Source organism: Leptopilina boulardi, unplaced genomic scaffold (genome assembly GCF_019393585.1).
Source record: "Leptopilina boulardi isolate dan_hultmark-lab unplaced genomic scaffold, ZJU_Lbou_2.1 LbouV2_123, whole genome shotgun sequence".
NCBI lineage: Eukaryota > Metazoa > Arthropoda > Insecta > Hymenoptera > Figitidae > Leptopilina > Leptopilina boulardi.
Genome location: NW_026137667.1, coordinates 2,747,217 through 2,763,796, shown reverse-complemented (window position 1 = coordinate 2,763,796; position 16,580 = coordinate 2,747,217). Strand labels below are relative to the sequence as shown.

At 31.6% G+C, this 16,580-nt stretch overlaps 1 long non-coding RNA gene across 1 annotated transcript in view; it reads left to right on the top strand.

The window, feature by feature from the left end:
• LOC127290118 (uncharacterized) overlaps nucleotides 1–16,580 on the top strand; it is a 43,115-nt gene that overhangs the window by 6,750 nt on the left and 19,785 nt on the right. Inside the window, exons 2-3 of the long non-coding RNA XR_007844257.1 lie at nucleotides 5,988–6,116; nucleotides 15,412–15,556. This is a non-coding gene — a long non-coding RNA (uncharacterized LOC127290118). The remainder of the gene's footprint in view (nucleotides 1–5,987; nucleotides 6,117–15,411; nucleotides 15,557–16,580) is intronic.

Sequence of the window (16,580 nt, the reverse complement as noted above, 5' to 3'; positions counted from 1 at the left end):
TAATAATTTTTGGTGTTAAAATGGAATATGGACAAATTTTTTTTACATCTCTCATATGTGATGTTTTGATGTTCGAGAAATCGTTTCAGGTCAACACTGTCATTAATTACATATCGCATCCATCTATACGCATACCGGAGTCAAATGGTGTGTAGTATAGTTGTCGAGCACACGCAGAAAAGAACGATCGAAATCACGTATTAACGTCACGCTTCGTTTCTATACAAGCCCCCATTTTATTTATACGACGCGACCAACGAGATTGGTAGCAACATTTTTTTCACATTGAATTCTTTTCTCTCTGTTTCTCTTCGTTGTGATCGTCGTCGTTGTGTCGTTGCTGTCCTTCAAGAATGACGACAACGACGCGAGTCCTTCGGGGCTTTCTCATCGGCCATATTTCCAACTAAATAATGTTTCATGACGAACTGCACTCAATATATTCCCTCTCTCGACATTATTTGATTTCTTGGCGTTGTCGGAATTCAATCGTGAATTGATTATCTCAGGACTAACAGATTGTTTTCTTAAGATGTATACTTTCTTCTTTTTTTTGTATCACAAAATTACCAATTTTGTTTCTAAATTTTCATTAATTTTTTTTTTTTATTTAGGAAATAGAAAAATTAAAATATTTGTTTAGAAAAGGAAAAATTGAATTTTTTTATATACATGATTCGAGAGCGACAAAAATGTTTTAACTGATGGTTTTAGGAATGCAGGAGGACCTGAGTGGAGTTTACATCTTTTTTCCGCAGTTCGGCACATAAATAAACGGTGTTGGACAGTTTTCGGTCCAGTCTAGGCGCCGCTCTTTTGTCTTAGCTAATAGAACACGTGTATAGCGCGAGAGAAGGAGACCCTTTTGTATATAAAAATGCTTGAAATGTCTCATCGCATATAACGCTCGACCAATCGCTGAAGTCTTTTTATTTCACTCTTTGCAATTTCGTTCTTTTTCTCACTAAAAATTATCTTACTTATTTTTATTCTCTCCAGTAATTTTAATTTCCACATTCTAAAATATATTTCTTTATAAAATTATATTTTAAAATAAATTTTAAATTATATCTTTCTTTATTTCGAAAAATTAAATCGAAATTTAAAAATGTTCTCTTTCTACGATAAATAATATTTTTTCCATGAAAAAAATATATAAACTCGTTAGGTCAAAAAAAGTTATTCTTAATTTCTATAGCAATATATATTTCAAGTTGATTGTAAATTCTTGTTTAATTTTTCTTTTGATTTAAAACTCGTAGAAATTACGTTAATGCGAAGTAAAAGTATAAAACCGCAGAGAAAAACATATATGAGATCAAGTTGATATGCAAAAGCGAATAAACTTGATTTACAAGAAAAGTGATCTGATTGTGAGTTGAGAGGGCGTTATATATAAAAATATTTTTTTTTCCGATATTTAAATTTTTTTCTATATTTTTAAAAAAAAATTCTTGAATTAAAATTAAATCATTGATTATTTAATTGTCCGCGATTATCGATTTTACACAAATATGAATACTAAATATTTAAAAAATTTTTTTTTAATTGATAAAATTTACAAATATCTGAAATTATAAATATTATTAGTTTCAATGAATATAAAATGTGAGATGCTCTTTATGCGTTACTTTTTTCTATGCAGTTAATTCCACTTGACAAATTAATAATTGACAAAGTACAATTTTAAACGCCATTATACTATGTTGGTAAAGTTTTTTAACAAAGATATAGAATAGATTTGACGCAAAAGACATATAATTTAGTGCCACGTCGTAAAATGTATTCTTGGCAAATTAATTATTGACAAACTAGAATTTCACGCCATTTGTTAAAAAGTTTTGAAAAGTTATAGAATAGATTTGACGTAAACGATCATACAATTTAGTGCAACGACGCGCGGAAAATGCTATTCTTTAAATATTCATTTTCGCATATATTATGCGAGAGGTACAGAAATTAACACTGTAAAGACTTTAATCGTTTATACAACGCATAAAAATAATTCATTGGGATTATAGTTTGAAGACTTATAATTCTTGTTAAAAGCCTAATTAAAAAAAAAAAAAAAAAATTTTTTTTGCGTTTATAAAATTTAGAGAAAACAATTTTAGAGGGTTCAAAATAAAATTATGTGAGAAACCACACGGTTTCAGGTAAATGAATTAATATGTAAATTGAATTAGTCTTCATACTTGGAAATAATATATTTCTTCCCACGGGCTCTAAAATTCGAATTCCCATGGTTCAATAATATTCTCGCAATTGCCATATCATATCAATTTTCGTCTCGATTTGATTTATAAATTAACGATATATTTCTTTTTTTTAGTCATTCACGAAGGAAAATGGAATTTTAGGTCTAGGAATTCTTTATTAATTTCCGTTATAATCTAAAAATGATTCTTCCATCAGAAGGTTGGAGAATTGGATCTTTCGCGCGAAAGAGAAAGAGAGAAAGATATGCTGTGGGAAAGAAAAGGATAATATATAAAGAGAATCAAGATAGAGGGAATAGGATGCGAAAAGAATGAAGAAGGATGGAGAATGATCGAGAGATCGCGCCTCGTAACGATGAGGAGGAGAGACAAAGGGGTTGAGAAAAAGAGAGAAAGAGAGAGGCGGGAGCCAGAAGTCGAAGAAAAAAGGGGAGACACGAGGAAGGGAAAAGGACGAGTGCTGGCGCCACTTGGAGCATACCACCGCATAAGATCCACCTCAAGTTCTTCCTTTGAGTCTCATGTATATATATATATATATATATATATATATGTTTCTCGATCCGAGAGTGCGCCTAACTTATTGTCTTATTATTGGACCACCTATCTTCTTAATATAAGTCGTTGAATTTTCTCTGGGGTTTAACGATATATATATATATACACATACACTCGAAAGAGAGATGCTCCTCGATCTCCTTCGCTCATCGTTTCTAATTAACACCGTTTTGTAGATTTCACGCTGTTAATACCACACTGATAAGTTTTGCTTAATCGGTTGACTAAAGTAGCTCGTAAAAAAGAAGTGGAGACATTTTCGAAGAATACCGGTCTCTTCTGACGACAACAACGCGACGACGACGAGAGCCACTGAAACGTGTTTTAAGATAATATGGCTACTAATTAACTCGTTGTTTGAGTGAAAAGTAGCGCCGGCGTGAGATTCGATATGTTTAGATATATTTTAGAAGGGTATCCATTTAAGGAAAATTTTCTCGAGAAAAAAAAAAAAATTTACAAATAATTAAAATTCCAAAAATACAGTACGAATTTTTAGTGATTTTTTTTTCTCAGCTGATGTTTATCTATAAAAGCCAGAAGTAGGTCAATAACCTCTTGTTCCATATTTGTTCTTTTGATAAGAATCGAGATAATGAGATATTATCTATCTGAAAGTAAAGGGTTGGCACGCGACAAACATTTTCTCTTTTTCTCTGTCGTCATTCAAGGTCATAATAAGGCTATAATGATATGTATAGATTTGGATTCGTTGCACGTGTCAAAAGATTTGAGCCCTTTTCTCTCTTTTTTTTTCTTGAGATGATGATGATGAAGGGACTTGAAGGGCTTTCAAGGGTCACGTTAATAAGGTTGAAACAAAAGAATTTCTTCCAAAGTTCAACCCACAAAATGTTCCCCGTGGAGTATGGTCACTCCAGGGGGTTGGTGGCGCCACGAGCTGTCATCACGTGTCAAATAGTTTTGGCTCCTTTTTTTTCAGGTATATAGCATTTTTGACTCTCATTTTACCAAAAATAGCAAACTTGAAAAACCCCTTTCGCTTATTTGCCCCGCACTCGAAAATATTACCCTCTGATCTTTCTTTTAGATAAACACTAATTCCCTTATGGTTAATGTTCCTTGACCTCGCGAAACAAGTTTTTCTCGAAGAAGAGATCTGTATCTATATAACAGCCCTGGAAAAGTAAAGTATTTGCGAAAAGAGAAGAACGCAAAAGTGCCGGAAAGTTAAGATCAATGGCTTCTTAAGTGCTAAATTACGAGATAGAGAAGGACATAGTTGTATTCGTGAAACTCATTTAGATACTAGGTGGTAAATGGGATTATTTAGATAAAAATCTTTACTAAGTGGATGTATATATATATAGAGATAAATGTTTGAGAAATATATATAAATATATAATTGCTTATAGTGTAGCACTGCTTTTATTTTTTTATATATAGTTTTCGAAAAATTATTTCTTTTTGATGGATTGGTGATTTGAAAAGTCAGGTAAAATGCAGCTTAAATTGGAAATATGAAATTGAACAAAAGATGTTTGCTGATTGTAATCAAATACACTTTTCAGAAAATTTAGAATTTTGTTCAAATATTTTTTTTCTCTCCTGCTTTATATATATGTAAAGTAAAATTTTGACAAAGGAAAATTTTTTTTTTGAAAAAATAGTGATTTTGTACATAAAATTTAGAACTTCTGCTTGATAAAAAAGATTGACTACTAATTCTAATCTCACTTTTTTGTCTAAACGTTGGAAATTTACTATGGAATTTTTTTTTAGATAGAAAAGTGATTCTTAAATATATACGAGTTTGGATACTTTTACAATATTGAAGATTGTTTCGTTATATATTCAATTGGAAACGAAATTTTTCAATAATAGCAGTAACTAAATCATGTGCTACGCGAAGAATCGCATATATATATATATTTGATCGCAGAGAAGAACGAGGTTTTCTCGTAAACGGATTCGCTCGCTGCTTCTGTGGAGAGAGAAGGAAAGAAAAAGAGATAGAGAGAGAGAGAGAGAGCGAGCAAAGTTCTTCGGGGGACTAACAAGAGGATTCACCTGTCACTATACGGAGGGCGGTTAGTTATAGTTTATTTATCGTTTCCACGTATAGGCTGGTGTTTGAAATACGTTTACACGGCTCGTGTATGGCGCCGGCGTGTGTGGTCTTTGGCGCAATATAGAGGGGAAAAATTATTGTCCATTATATTGTTGATGATTCTTATGTAAAATTTGGTCAATAATTAATAAATCCTCCACATGGATATAAGAATGGAAGTGAATTTTGCACTGGAAACGCAATTTTCGTAGATTTCAAGGTAAAATTATTTCATATTAGGTATACTTTGTGTTGGGAACCATTCTCGAGAGTGCGGTCAAGATGAAATAAACATGTAATGTTTATATGCGTTAAAACTGAATTATTTTCAGTATTTTTTTTTTCCTTCGATCGAAACAATTTTAATTTAATTTATATTTTTAATAACAGTAACAATTTTTAGTATTTTTAGGGAAAAAAAAATGAGTTAGATGACTCTACCTGAATAGGGTCCAGACTCAAAGATACTGATCAAGAAAGGAGGAGCCTCTGTCAGTTATTGAATGTCATTGTCGGCTCGTTTTTGAGACCTCGAACCTCGATTGGATTAAACGTATCCATTACTATTGTTAGCTTTTAAACGACTATTCTTGGCGGTTGGTCGAGCGCGACTGAGCGAATATTATTCAGATTACGGAAACTGTCCGGCTCCTAAAAAAAAGATCATTGCATGTTCGAATTTCCGCAAATCTTTTTTTTCACCCTCCAATAGCGTGCGAACCCAAGAGAATCATATATGTTATTTGGTCCTTTTAACGAGAGGAGCTATCGATATGATCGCGACATAAGAAATTTTCTCGCACCAATGTTCGTCTCTATCTTTCTCTCTCTCCTGTCCTGGAGGTCTTTTCTTTTTCCGGCTTCTGTTTTCGAGCGGTCGTTCTGGCCAATTTCCGGCTCGCTGGACCGAACTCCCGGAGAAGCGTTTTAGAAGGAACAAAACGGAGAGAGAAGCTGCATGGACAGTCGATTCAAGCTCTTTTGTAATTTTCCCGAAAGTCGTTGCTATAGAAAATATTTTTTCAAAGTTTATAGTTAAATTGATTAAAAAATATATTTTTTTTTTAAGTTTTAATTTAGAAATGTTTTTTTTTTTTTAATTTTCCGTATCGAACTAATCTAATTTTGTCTTTTCACAGGAAACATCTTTGAACCGATGCGCAAAAAGATATGGCAAATGGAAAATTCAATTTACTGATGAGCATCACAAAAAGTGAATTCTTGGATTCGAAAGAAGAAAAATTCAATTCACAAATAAGTGAAAATTTGTAAGTATACTTGAATTTGATAATTGGAAGGAGGCTAAAATTGAACAAACAAAAATATTGAAATGGACCATAATAATCACTAAAGAAAGAGAAAAAACATCAAAGAAAATATGCGACCTTAACACTCGGGCACAGCATCTTTATATATAGGGATGTTCCGGTTTCGAAAATTATTTTGGGGCGTGCAATCGTGTTTTCTCTTGACGCGACGCAATGTTTAAAGAAAATGTTTCTCTTTTTTTTCTTCTAAACAAAAAGGCGAAAGAAGCGTTTCGTTGAGCAAGAATGACGCTAAGCCGGGCATCCAAAGATCCGCTCTTTATGCGAACGAAATTAGCCCTGAAATGGCAGAAAAATAATCTTGAATAAGGGGGCATATCCCTTCTAGCAGATCATCCTGTTAAACATATCCCCGTACATCTTCGTTATTTTTTTTTTCTCTTCTCAATTTGAACTTGGTTTTCTCTATCTTGTTGCCTCTTCATATTCGTTATATTCTTTTTTCTTCTTTTCTTTTTTATTATTATCAGTTCTCCTCCGACAAACGAAATGGTTTCTAGGATTGTACAGTCGACCGCGTGTGCATCTTCCTTTTGTCCCAGTATTATATACCTTCGTACCTTTTTCCAACGAACCATGCTCTCATCTCTGTCCTATGCGTCTCGCGAACCCGTCCAAGAAATGAACCAGTTATACACTTCTGTGGAACTTAATTCGATTCCATAGAGAGCGCAACCGAATCGCAACAAATTTCATGCTCTGAATTCATTTTCTATATAGAGAAAGAAAAGATGTGTAAGTTTTTAAAACTTGTACTTTTTTTCTGTTTTATCATTTCTTCGTTGGTTGTAGTTGTATTCGTGGGAAAGTAAAGGGTTGAAATATACTGAAAGATTACAATTGTGTTAGAGACAAGATCCTTTTTTTATTTGTTATTTTAACCAAAGATTCCAAAATTTTTTACAATCATATTCGTATACATTAAATTAAATCAAATAAATTTTTTCTTATTTCCTTTTTGGAAATTTACCATATATCTATTCGAAGAGATAATTTATCGGAATTTCGATTTAATTATCGCATTTTTCTTTTCGAAAAACAACCATGAGATTTTTATCTTTAATAAAGAGGTGATATTAACATCGAAAATCATGTTGATTCTGATGGGTCTTTGAATAACTCACTTTATTATTATTATTATTATATCAATACCGGTTTTAATTAAAATTTCCTATTCGTAAATGTAAAATATATATAATCAAAGGTTCAAATTAAAATAAATTTTGTTTTTTTCTTATAAAATAATAATTATTATAATAATGATAAAGAAATATAATATTTGGTAGAAAATTTATTTTTTACTAAGGTTTTATTTTCAATTTTATGTCTATTTTGATGAAAGCATTGCAAAAAAAAAAAAACAAATAGTCATTTCGTTAAATAAATATTTTTCTTTTGAGTGTATCTCGATGAAAGATACCAATCACCTGAGAACGTTTATCAATTCCTATCTACAAAAGAACCGGTTTGATTCCTATATATACCTGTCAAAAGTCTCGTGTGATCAGTACGACACGATTAGAGAACCTCACTCTCCAAGTGATCTTTGCATCCTCACTTTTCTCTCTCTCTCTTTCTCTCTTTCTATGTATTAGAGCATTTGTAGCGTTGTATATACATATATAGAGAAACGTGGTTCAACAAATCAACTTTTTACGTGGTCCAAGCCGACGACATCTTTGGTTGGATCCTCCGCGAACAGAATGTGGGAGTGGGAGATAAAAAAAAAGAAAGAAAAAGAAAGAAATGCGAGACGTGAATAAAGTGGGGAGAAGATAGACGGAGGAGAGAGAAAGAACGATGAAGAAGGGACCACGTGAAATAAGGAGAGCAACTGATCCAAGATCAAGTTAAGATAATTGCTCGTTTGTTTAAACATTTGACCGACCGCCCGAGAACGACGCGACTATATAGCTTTTTGCTTCCTTTTCGCGATGTTCACTATTTATATTCTCTTTCTCTCTTATATTTCCTTCATCATCTCTCAGACGATTCAGAACTTCTGTCTTATCCCTCTCTCTTCCTCTTTTTTATTCCGCGGTTTTCACCCCTTGAATTTTTTTTCTCTTTTATTTCTTTGAGCCTCTTTTTTATATGTCGCATATAGAATTTTTTTTTTAAATTTGAAATAGGGTAGAATTATTAATTATAATCTCTTTTGAAAACTTTCACTGAAAAAAAATTATTTAATTCAAACGATTACTTGACTATTATCAAATAAATATTTACTTGAACTAAATAATTTTTATTTGAATTTGAATCAATAATTTCTGTATTTGAAACAAATACCATAATTTTAAATAATAATTATTTTATACAAATAAATATTTATTTGATAATATTCAAGTATTTGAATCAAATAAATTTTTTTTCCAATGTAATAAAAAAAAATTACTTATTAATGAATTCTTGATAATACAAATTTTGTTTGACGTCAGAAAATTTTATTTTGAAATATCATAATCAGGTTACGTGGATTTATATTAAAGGAAAATTTTCGTTTATTGCTTTTCTGAAAATTCAGATTACACTTAAAATTTATATACGTTTTTAAGACATCAGTTCTTGACGACAAAGCAAAACGATTATATTATACATTGCATTTGATAAGCATTGAACGTTAACGATAATTTAATTTATTGAAATTATTCAGGCATGTATTTCTGGCTTTTCTATTTATATATATATATATAATAATAATTTCAAGAACCATTCAAATCTAATGAAGCAAAATATTTTCAAATATATTTAATGAATAAAAATTCTTATTTATATAAATTTTCTTATCACATCGCTAATACAAATTGAATTTATATATATATATATATATATAATTCTAAGAAAAAAGGAATAATTGTAATAAAATTAATAATTAAAAAAAATAACAATAAAAGAGGGAAGGAAGTAAAATAAAGATGTTACTGTAATTAGAATAATGCGAACTTGAAAGTGACAAGCTTATTAGTTAAATCGCAAAAGTCCTTTGAGACACCCTCGCGTTGAAGTATGGCTATGACGACTCTTGTTTTGTATTACTTGGTCGTTTGTGTGTGACAGAATGTTTACGAGGTGGCTTTCCTTCGTCAGAATATTACATCAGTTGGATGAGTCCTGATGGTTTTGCAGACGACGTCGGTAGGCACATATAACGCATAGGATTGTTATATATATATATAGGTCCAACGACAATGTTCACCCTCTTGTAATATATATATATAGGTATATATTTCGTTTCTCTCCCTTCGCAAAATGTAATAGTAAAGCATTTGTATATATTAGAGGGCAAAAAGACACTAAAAGAAACACGCCAGAAATTTCTCTTTTAGTTTTTGCAAATTTTCTTTAATTTTTTTCCTCCTTTAGTTTTTGTAATTTATCAATTTAACAAATTTTTTTTCTTTCAGTTTTTCTTTAATTTTTTGTTTTCTCTTCTAGTTTTATGCTTGTCTTTTCTATTATTTTCAATTTAATTCAAAAAATTTTTTTGGTAATTTTCGTAGTTGCAAAAAAAAAAGTGTCAACTAATTTTTTTTTTTTTTTTTATGGAATGTGTGGAGTATTGCAGAAACTGGAAAAAAAGTAACAAAAAATTTTCCTTGCTGATTGGGAAAAAAAAGATAAAGTTTTCTCGCTAGAGTGATATTTAGAAGGTCCTCTTCCAACATATATATAGTGATCGTGTCCAACCAAATGAATTAGCGACATAAAATTTCTCTCTCTCTCTCTCTTGACTTATGCCCTTGCCTCTCGACATCCGGGTCTTTTCCACGCGTAACAGCAAGCTTCGCGACGTAACGGGGGTGGAAAAGGGGTGATAGATGAGGCGAAAGGCGCCTTGGAGGGACGCCTAGCATCTTCCATCCCTTTTAGAAACGATTGAGGGCTTGGATAAGTTCAGCCACCCTCCTCAAAAAAAGAAAAAGAAAAAAGAAGCTGCTATATTCTGTCAGGAACTCACGCGTGAATTCGTCTTTTTGGTCAGTGCTTACAGAGAGAGAGCATTTACAACTTAACTTTCTCTATTTTGTTTTCATTCTTTTCTTTTTCCTCTTCTTTCTTTTTTGTTCGTTTTCTTTTGAGTCTCATTTTAAATCCTTGTCTCTAAATATTCTTGAAAATTTTCGAATTCTTTTATTCGAATTTCTATATTTGCGATATAGTTTATAAATTTATTTAATAGAAATTTATTAAAGTTGTATTAAATTATAAATATTTTTGAAATTATATTTTTGAAATCATCAAAAGAGGATATGGGATATATGTATGCAATAAAGTATAACCTAAGTATAGGTATAGTGGTTGTGCGCCAATACGTTGGCAATCAAAGTGGATGTCGTGAGTGTATATATATACAGTATATATTCGCGGTGTTCGCAGTTATGTACATAACCCTATAGTTATGGCTAACTCGACACGGCATTGTCCTGCTGGCGACACTGACGTTATTGAATTGCGAGAGTTATGTGAAATTGCATGGACAGCAGAATACTATATATATATACCGACAAACGCGCGCGCATGGCTACCAACATGTATATAAAATACATAGTGTTGCCGCTAAAACTTGTCTTTCTACACACTTTAACTATATATATATATACAGATTTATACGCACATTATAGGACCTTTCAAAGGACATTTATTTAATAACTAACCAAAAATTGTTTTCTTTTATTTTGCAGAATTCTGAATTGCTAAAAATTTCTGTAGAAGTTTGCTGTAGAGAATTATTTGAAAACTGGATCAGAATGAGGTTTAAATTCTCTTATTTTTTTTTAGTCATAACTATTTAGCAGCTCTAGCAAATATTTTAATTGGCGTAGCAAATTTATTTATTTTGTGGCTAATTTATATTCTTTTTCGTGTATAGTTTTGATTCTTTTTTATTTCCTTTTCGTATTTGAATTATATTCGAAATTATTTCATAAGTGTATTTATAGAAAATTAAAAATTCTTTTAAAAATTAGTCCACTAAAAGAATGGTCTCTCGTGGACTTTACTTTCGATAAATAATTAAATATAAAACGTTGGTAGTCAGTAACGAACTCTAGTTGAAATCGATGAAGCAACTAAACAATGCTCATATATGTATATATAAAATGGTGGATATATCGAATCCCGAATCGTCGCGTGATAGGTGGCTACAGATTCATCTATATATATACAATCTCCATCTTGTAATGGTTTTGCTTATTTATTCTTCTTTTTCTACTCCTCTCTCTCTTTCTCGATTATTCAAATCAATTGCACATTATTTATAATTTTACATTTGAAAATTTTTTTAAATATAATTTTTCAAAAGAAAAAGCTAGAAGAAAAATTTTTCTGTAAATTTTAATCATTATATTTTGAGATAAAACTGTTTGGAAATATATTTTTTGTTAATAAAAATGCCTTTTTTAAAAAATATTTCAAAAAAAAGAAATAAAAATTATAAAACATTTTTTGAAATAAACTATATCTAAAGTTGTGGTATCTTGTAAGAGAGTCTCTTACATGTTCCCAATTAAATTTCTTCAGAAAGTATATAGAAAAATTTCCAAACTTGTTTAATCTTAAAAGTTTCCGCGCGACATTCTCGGGCAATGTATATATTTATTTTCTTTTTAATTTTGTTGAAAAATATTTTAAATAGCGATTTCTATATATACAAAATATCTGAAATTTTCATGAAAATTCATTTTTTATAAATTAATTAAATCATTTATCAAAATTTTGCATTTCGCTGAATTTTCCTTTAATTGAATTTACTTTTGATCCATAATTTTTATTTAACCAAATTGTAATTTGATGAAATTTTCTTTTGAACAAATTAACATTTTCACCAAATTTTAATTAATATTTGATTTTTATTAAACCGAATTGTTTTCTTTTTTTCGGTTTTTGATATACTTATAGGTATATCATGGAAAACTTACAGAATTTTGTAAATAATTATTAATAATAATAATTTTTGGATAATCCCCTTAGATCTTAGGTTCCTCTGTCTCTAGATTCCAAAAATTTTTCTGAAAAATCGAGCCTTAATTCTAAAAATAATTTTTATTATTGTTTCAGAAAATAAGAAAATTTCGTGTATTGAATATGTAGGGAGATTGTATTATATTCAAGAAGGCGCAGAAGCCAGTCATCCACGAGCAAATCGTTTTGGGCGTCTTTTAGCTGTCGTCTTCGCGCTCGCCTGGCGTGTTTAAATGTGTGTTTGGAACATGTGTATGAGGACTATATATATATATATATATACACTATACAGACTGAGTAAATGGCCAAGGGTTGGTGGTGTGTCCAGTCCACTCGACTGGAGCCCAGGGCAGTCCGTTCGATCAATAGAGGGTATGCTTCCAACGCCGATAGCACACACCAACCTTCGTGTGTCGGGAGCAAAGATAGTTCCCCTGAAACTCCCTCTAGATCAATTCTTAGGCTGTGTGACTCTTATCACAATGCCACGTACAAATCCAAAGCGAATTCATCTTCGTAAACAATAGGGGGATCGAATCTCAAAAAAGGGTTCAAACATTGATTGGAATTAGGAAAAATTAGCTTCGCTTTTTCCCTCTTTTATTTGATTTATATGATTCCATTTTTTTCGTTCCGTGCATTTTCTATTTCTTGAATTGTTTTGAAATTTTTTCGCTCCACGAGGAAAGGGACCTTAAAAAAATTTTTGGTTATGTTTAGTGTCACATATTACGTCTGATTCATCATCATCTTTTTATTTGAAACATTGTGGAAGTAAGTAAGTTCATACTCCACTTTTCAATTTTTTTTTATAACTATAAATTAAAGTGTCTGCAAAGCGATACAAAAAAGCAATATACTCGAATATGGAACTGACTAGAAATTTATAGCACATGAGCCTTATTCTACTATCTTGTACTTCCAATTGCAATTACTGGTGAATTGAAAATGCAAGTACTTTTTTCTTATGTACAAATAGAAATATAGATCTTAGTGTAAAAAATTCAAAGAATTTTAAATTTATTCTAGAATTCAGGTATAAATAAAAATGCAAAAAAGGAGAAAAGAATAGAAATTCAAAGAAAATATTTGGAGAGTAGTAGCCAAATTTGTCTCCTTGGTATCTGGAGATCGACGTTAGGAGAGGCGGTTCTTTGAAAATTTTTTTTGCGTTTCTCTCTTTCTCTCTCTCTACGCTCGATTCGAGAGTCAAGAGAGCGATTGCTTTTTCCATGAGCTTTTCGAGAGTCAAGGTCGTCGACCCTTTGGCTTCGAAATCGGAGGAGCTACTTTTCTCTCTCTCTCTCGCTTCCTTTGGAAACAGTCTTGATCCAATTATCTCGTGTCCCTCTGTCGGGATCAGCGTGCTACGCCATTGGTCTGCGGACTGGACCGCGGGGCCGTTTGTTTTGTAAGTCTAATCGCAGAACGGCTCTCCGGTGGGTCGCCTCTCCTTCCTTCACCCCCCCCCCCTCCTTCTTTCGTCTCTTTCCCTTTCGACGCCGCCCGGCGGCCGCCATTTTATTTTTAAAAAACAACCACCACGTGCTGCACTTTCGTCTGTTCGTAAAGTTCCACTTCAGGAACATCGGGCAGTTCGTCGGCTCCACGAAGATGCTTGGTGCGTATAGTGGCGCCATGGCCAACGGCTTTTGAGTCTGACAAACCGCGCATATGAGGAATAAAGTCAGCAGGAACTCTCATATCGTTGGAGTTTAGAAACCGTTTTGCTATTTTTATTGATGTGAGAGAGCTAAAATCGAGGTCGATTCGATACTCGTTTTCATTTCTTATCGAGTTTTTTTTCCAATTTTATATATTTTTTTTACTAATTCTTATTTGATTCGAATTTGTATTTGTAGTTTATAATTTTTTTATAACAATTGTATAAGAAACAATTTGGATACAAAGTTGAAAAATACAAAACCTTTTTGTTAATAAAAAATTGTTTTTTAGTTCAGTGACGCCGTCTACAGAGGGCACTGTCGTCTTTCCCGACTATCAATTTCATGTGGAATTAAAATTTTTCGAATTGCGAATGCAAAATTGAAAATTGTTTCTTGTATTATAATCGAATGAGTGAAAGTAAACGATGATAAAGAAGAAGAAGAAAAAAAAGTCAAGTCCTTCCCATAGGTAATATTTTCTTGGTGAAGTTCGGCCACCAGTGCTCGGGTTATATGTGTGCCTGGCGCCATGGCTGAGAGCGCTGACAGTCGCGTTGGTAAAAGAAGGGATAAAAAGAGATGCATGTGTGTTTCAAGAGCCTTCCAAAGTCGAGCCAAGCCATGATATTCGTGTCCCGGATCTCTAATCACCGTTATGAAAATTAATAATCTCTATGCGGTTTTTGTACTTCCTTCACAAAATCGACAAACTTGATTGAGTCATTTATACACTCGAGGATTCTAATTACTTAATTTTTTTGTTCAAAAAAAATTCTAAATTTCAAATTCGAAATTTTTGAAGGGAGAAATTAATCGAGTACTCTAGTTGTTGTTCTACTTCTGGAACTTTTAAACTTTTTAAAGATGAAGCGGAAAAACTCGCGAAGGTCGTTGCATTCGAGCATCGTTTATAATTCCGGTACATTATTGTGTAAAGAGAGAAAGAGAGAGAAAAAAAAGGAATGGGTTGAGTATTTTCTCCCAAAAGCCGGAAAGGAAACAAAGCGAGGAATATATAAGGTAAAGGAAAATCTAGAGTTTGAAATGGAAAGAGAAGTGTAGTAGGAATTTTTGAGAGCTCACAACCCACGGAATGCTTTCACATAAAGACGCGCAACCCCATATAAAAGTGGAGAGTTTTTCTCCCTAAATGTGAGTCGGTATATGTATATATGTACATATACGACCAAGAGAGAAAAAGAGAGAGAGAGATCGATCCATGAGGTCCCCGTATCAGAGTGTTTTCGTGCGTAAATGCCACCCCTACGATCAGTCCTGACTTCTCTGTTTCCTTCTCCTGGTTCTCTTCTGTTTCACTCTCAACATTTTCTATATATACTTTTCCGTATACGGTTTATAAATTCCAACCTGCCTCGATATGCTAGAAAAAAGAAAATCCATCAGAAAAATCGAAAAAATAATTAGAATTTGTATTTTTGAAAAAAAATTATTTTAAATATTTAATTTTCTGGTTGATTTAAATATTAATATTCGTTTCATATTTACGAAAATACAAAATCAAAAAAAGTTTATATTTTTGAAAACAATTATTTTAAATATTTATTTTTCTGGTTGGTTTAAATATTAATATTTTTCGTTCGTTTCAGGTATATTTACAAATGCGGATTTTTGGAAATCATCATCATCATCAGCAAAACAAGAGAAATGGAAAAAAGGATCTTTAAGAATCTTCGTCTCGACTGGGACAATAATATAAAGAAGCCTTGGAGTTTTTTTTTCGTGAAAAATCGGGTATGAAATTGTTTTCTAATTTAATTTACAATTTAATCATCGTGAAAAAGAAATGAAAATTAAATTTCGAAATTATACTAAAGGCGCGCGTGTATAAAGTCGACCTATTTTTTCAACAAAAAAAAAAATGATCGTTCTTGTATGTCAGAAATTTATCTGTCACGCTCGGGTTATAGGCGCATTTCTTTGGAAAATCCTTGGGTGAATCCTTAACAAAAGTTTCACAGTCGAGGGAACGGGTACAAAAGAGAAATATATAAGGTAACAATTGCGGATGTGACTAATTTTCTGGATTGTCCACCAGAAGCTTCCGTTTAAATCTTGGTTGTAGGTTTCATTTTTTGTTCTTCAATATTACAATTATATTCGTTCTAATTTCGATTCAATATAGAATGACCATTTTTCTTCTTTTTATCTAAAATTTCTCTCTTGTGTTTGAATATTATTGTCGTGTTAAATCGTTATAGAAAAAGGATTAGTTTCATTTTCTTCAATGTACAAAAAAATATACTCCTGTTTGGAATTTCATTTCTTCACTATATATATCCGCGCAGCTAAATTATATATATGGACGAATAATAGGTTTCACTTGTATCTTATGTGTAATGGATGAAAAAAAAACGGAAAAAAAAGATTGTGTCAGTAATTGGATCTAGTGTTTAATCGCCTTTAGTTTATCCAGCATTAACCCCTCAGGCTACACGCAACCATAGAATTATATTACATATTATATACACGTATATATAATAGATATGCGCGTATATCTGTATACATTAGTGTAGAATATGTCTGAGCTAATATTCCTTCACGTAAGATTGCTGTATTACCAACTAGATTTGACGTTTATAGTAATGAAAAGGTTGATTGATAATAATGAGTGAAAATCCTTTAGCATTATGTTTATTATTAACAACAAAGTGTAATGATAGAAAACACAACCACTAATTATTTAATTTTATATATTTTGATGAAAATTCAAAAATAGGGAATTTTTCATGAATGAAATTTTCAAAAACTCCCATTT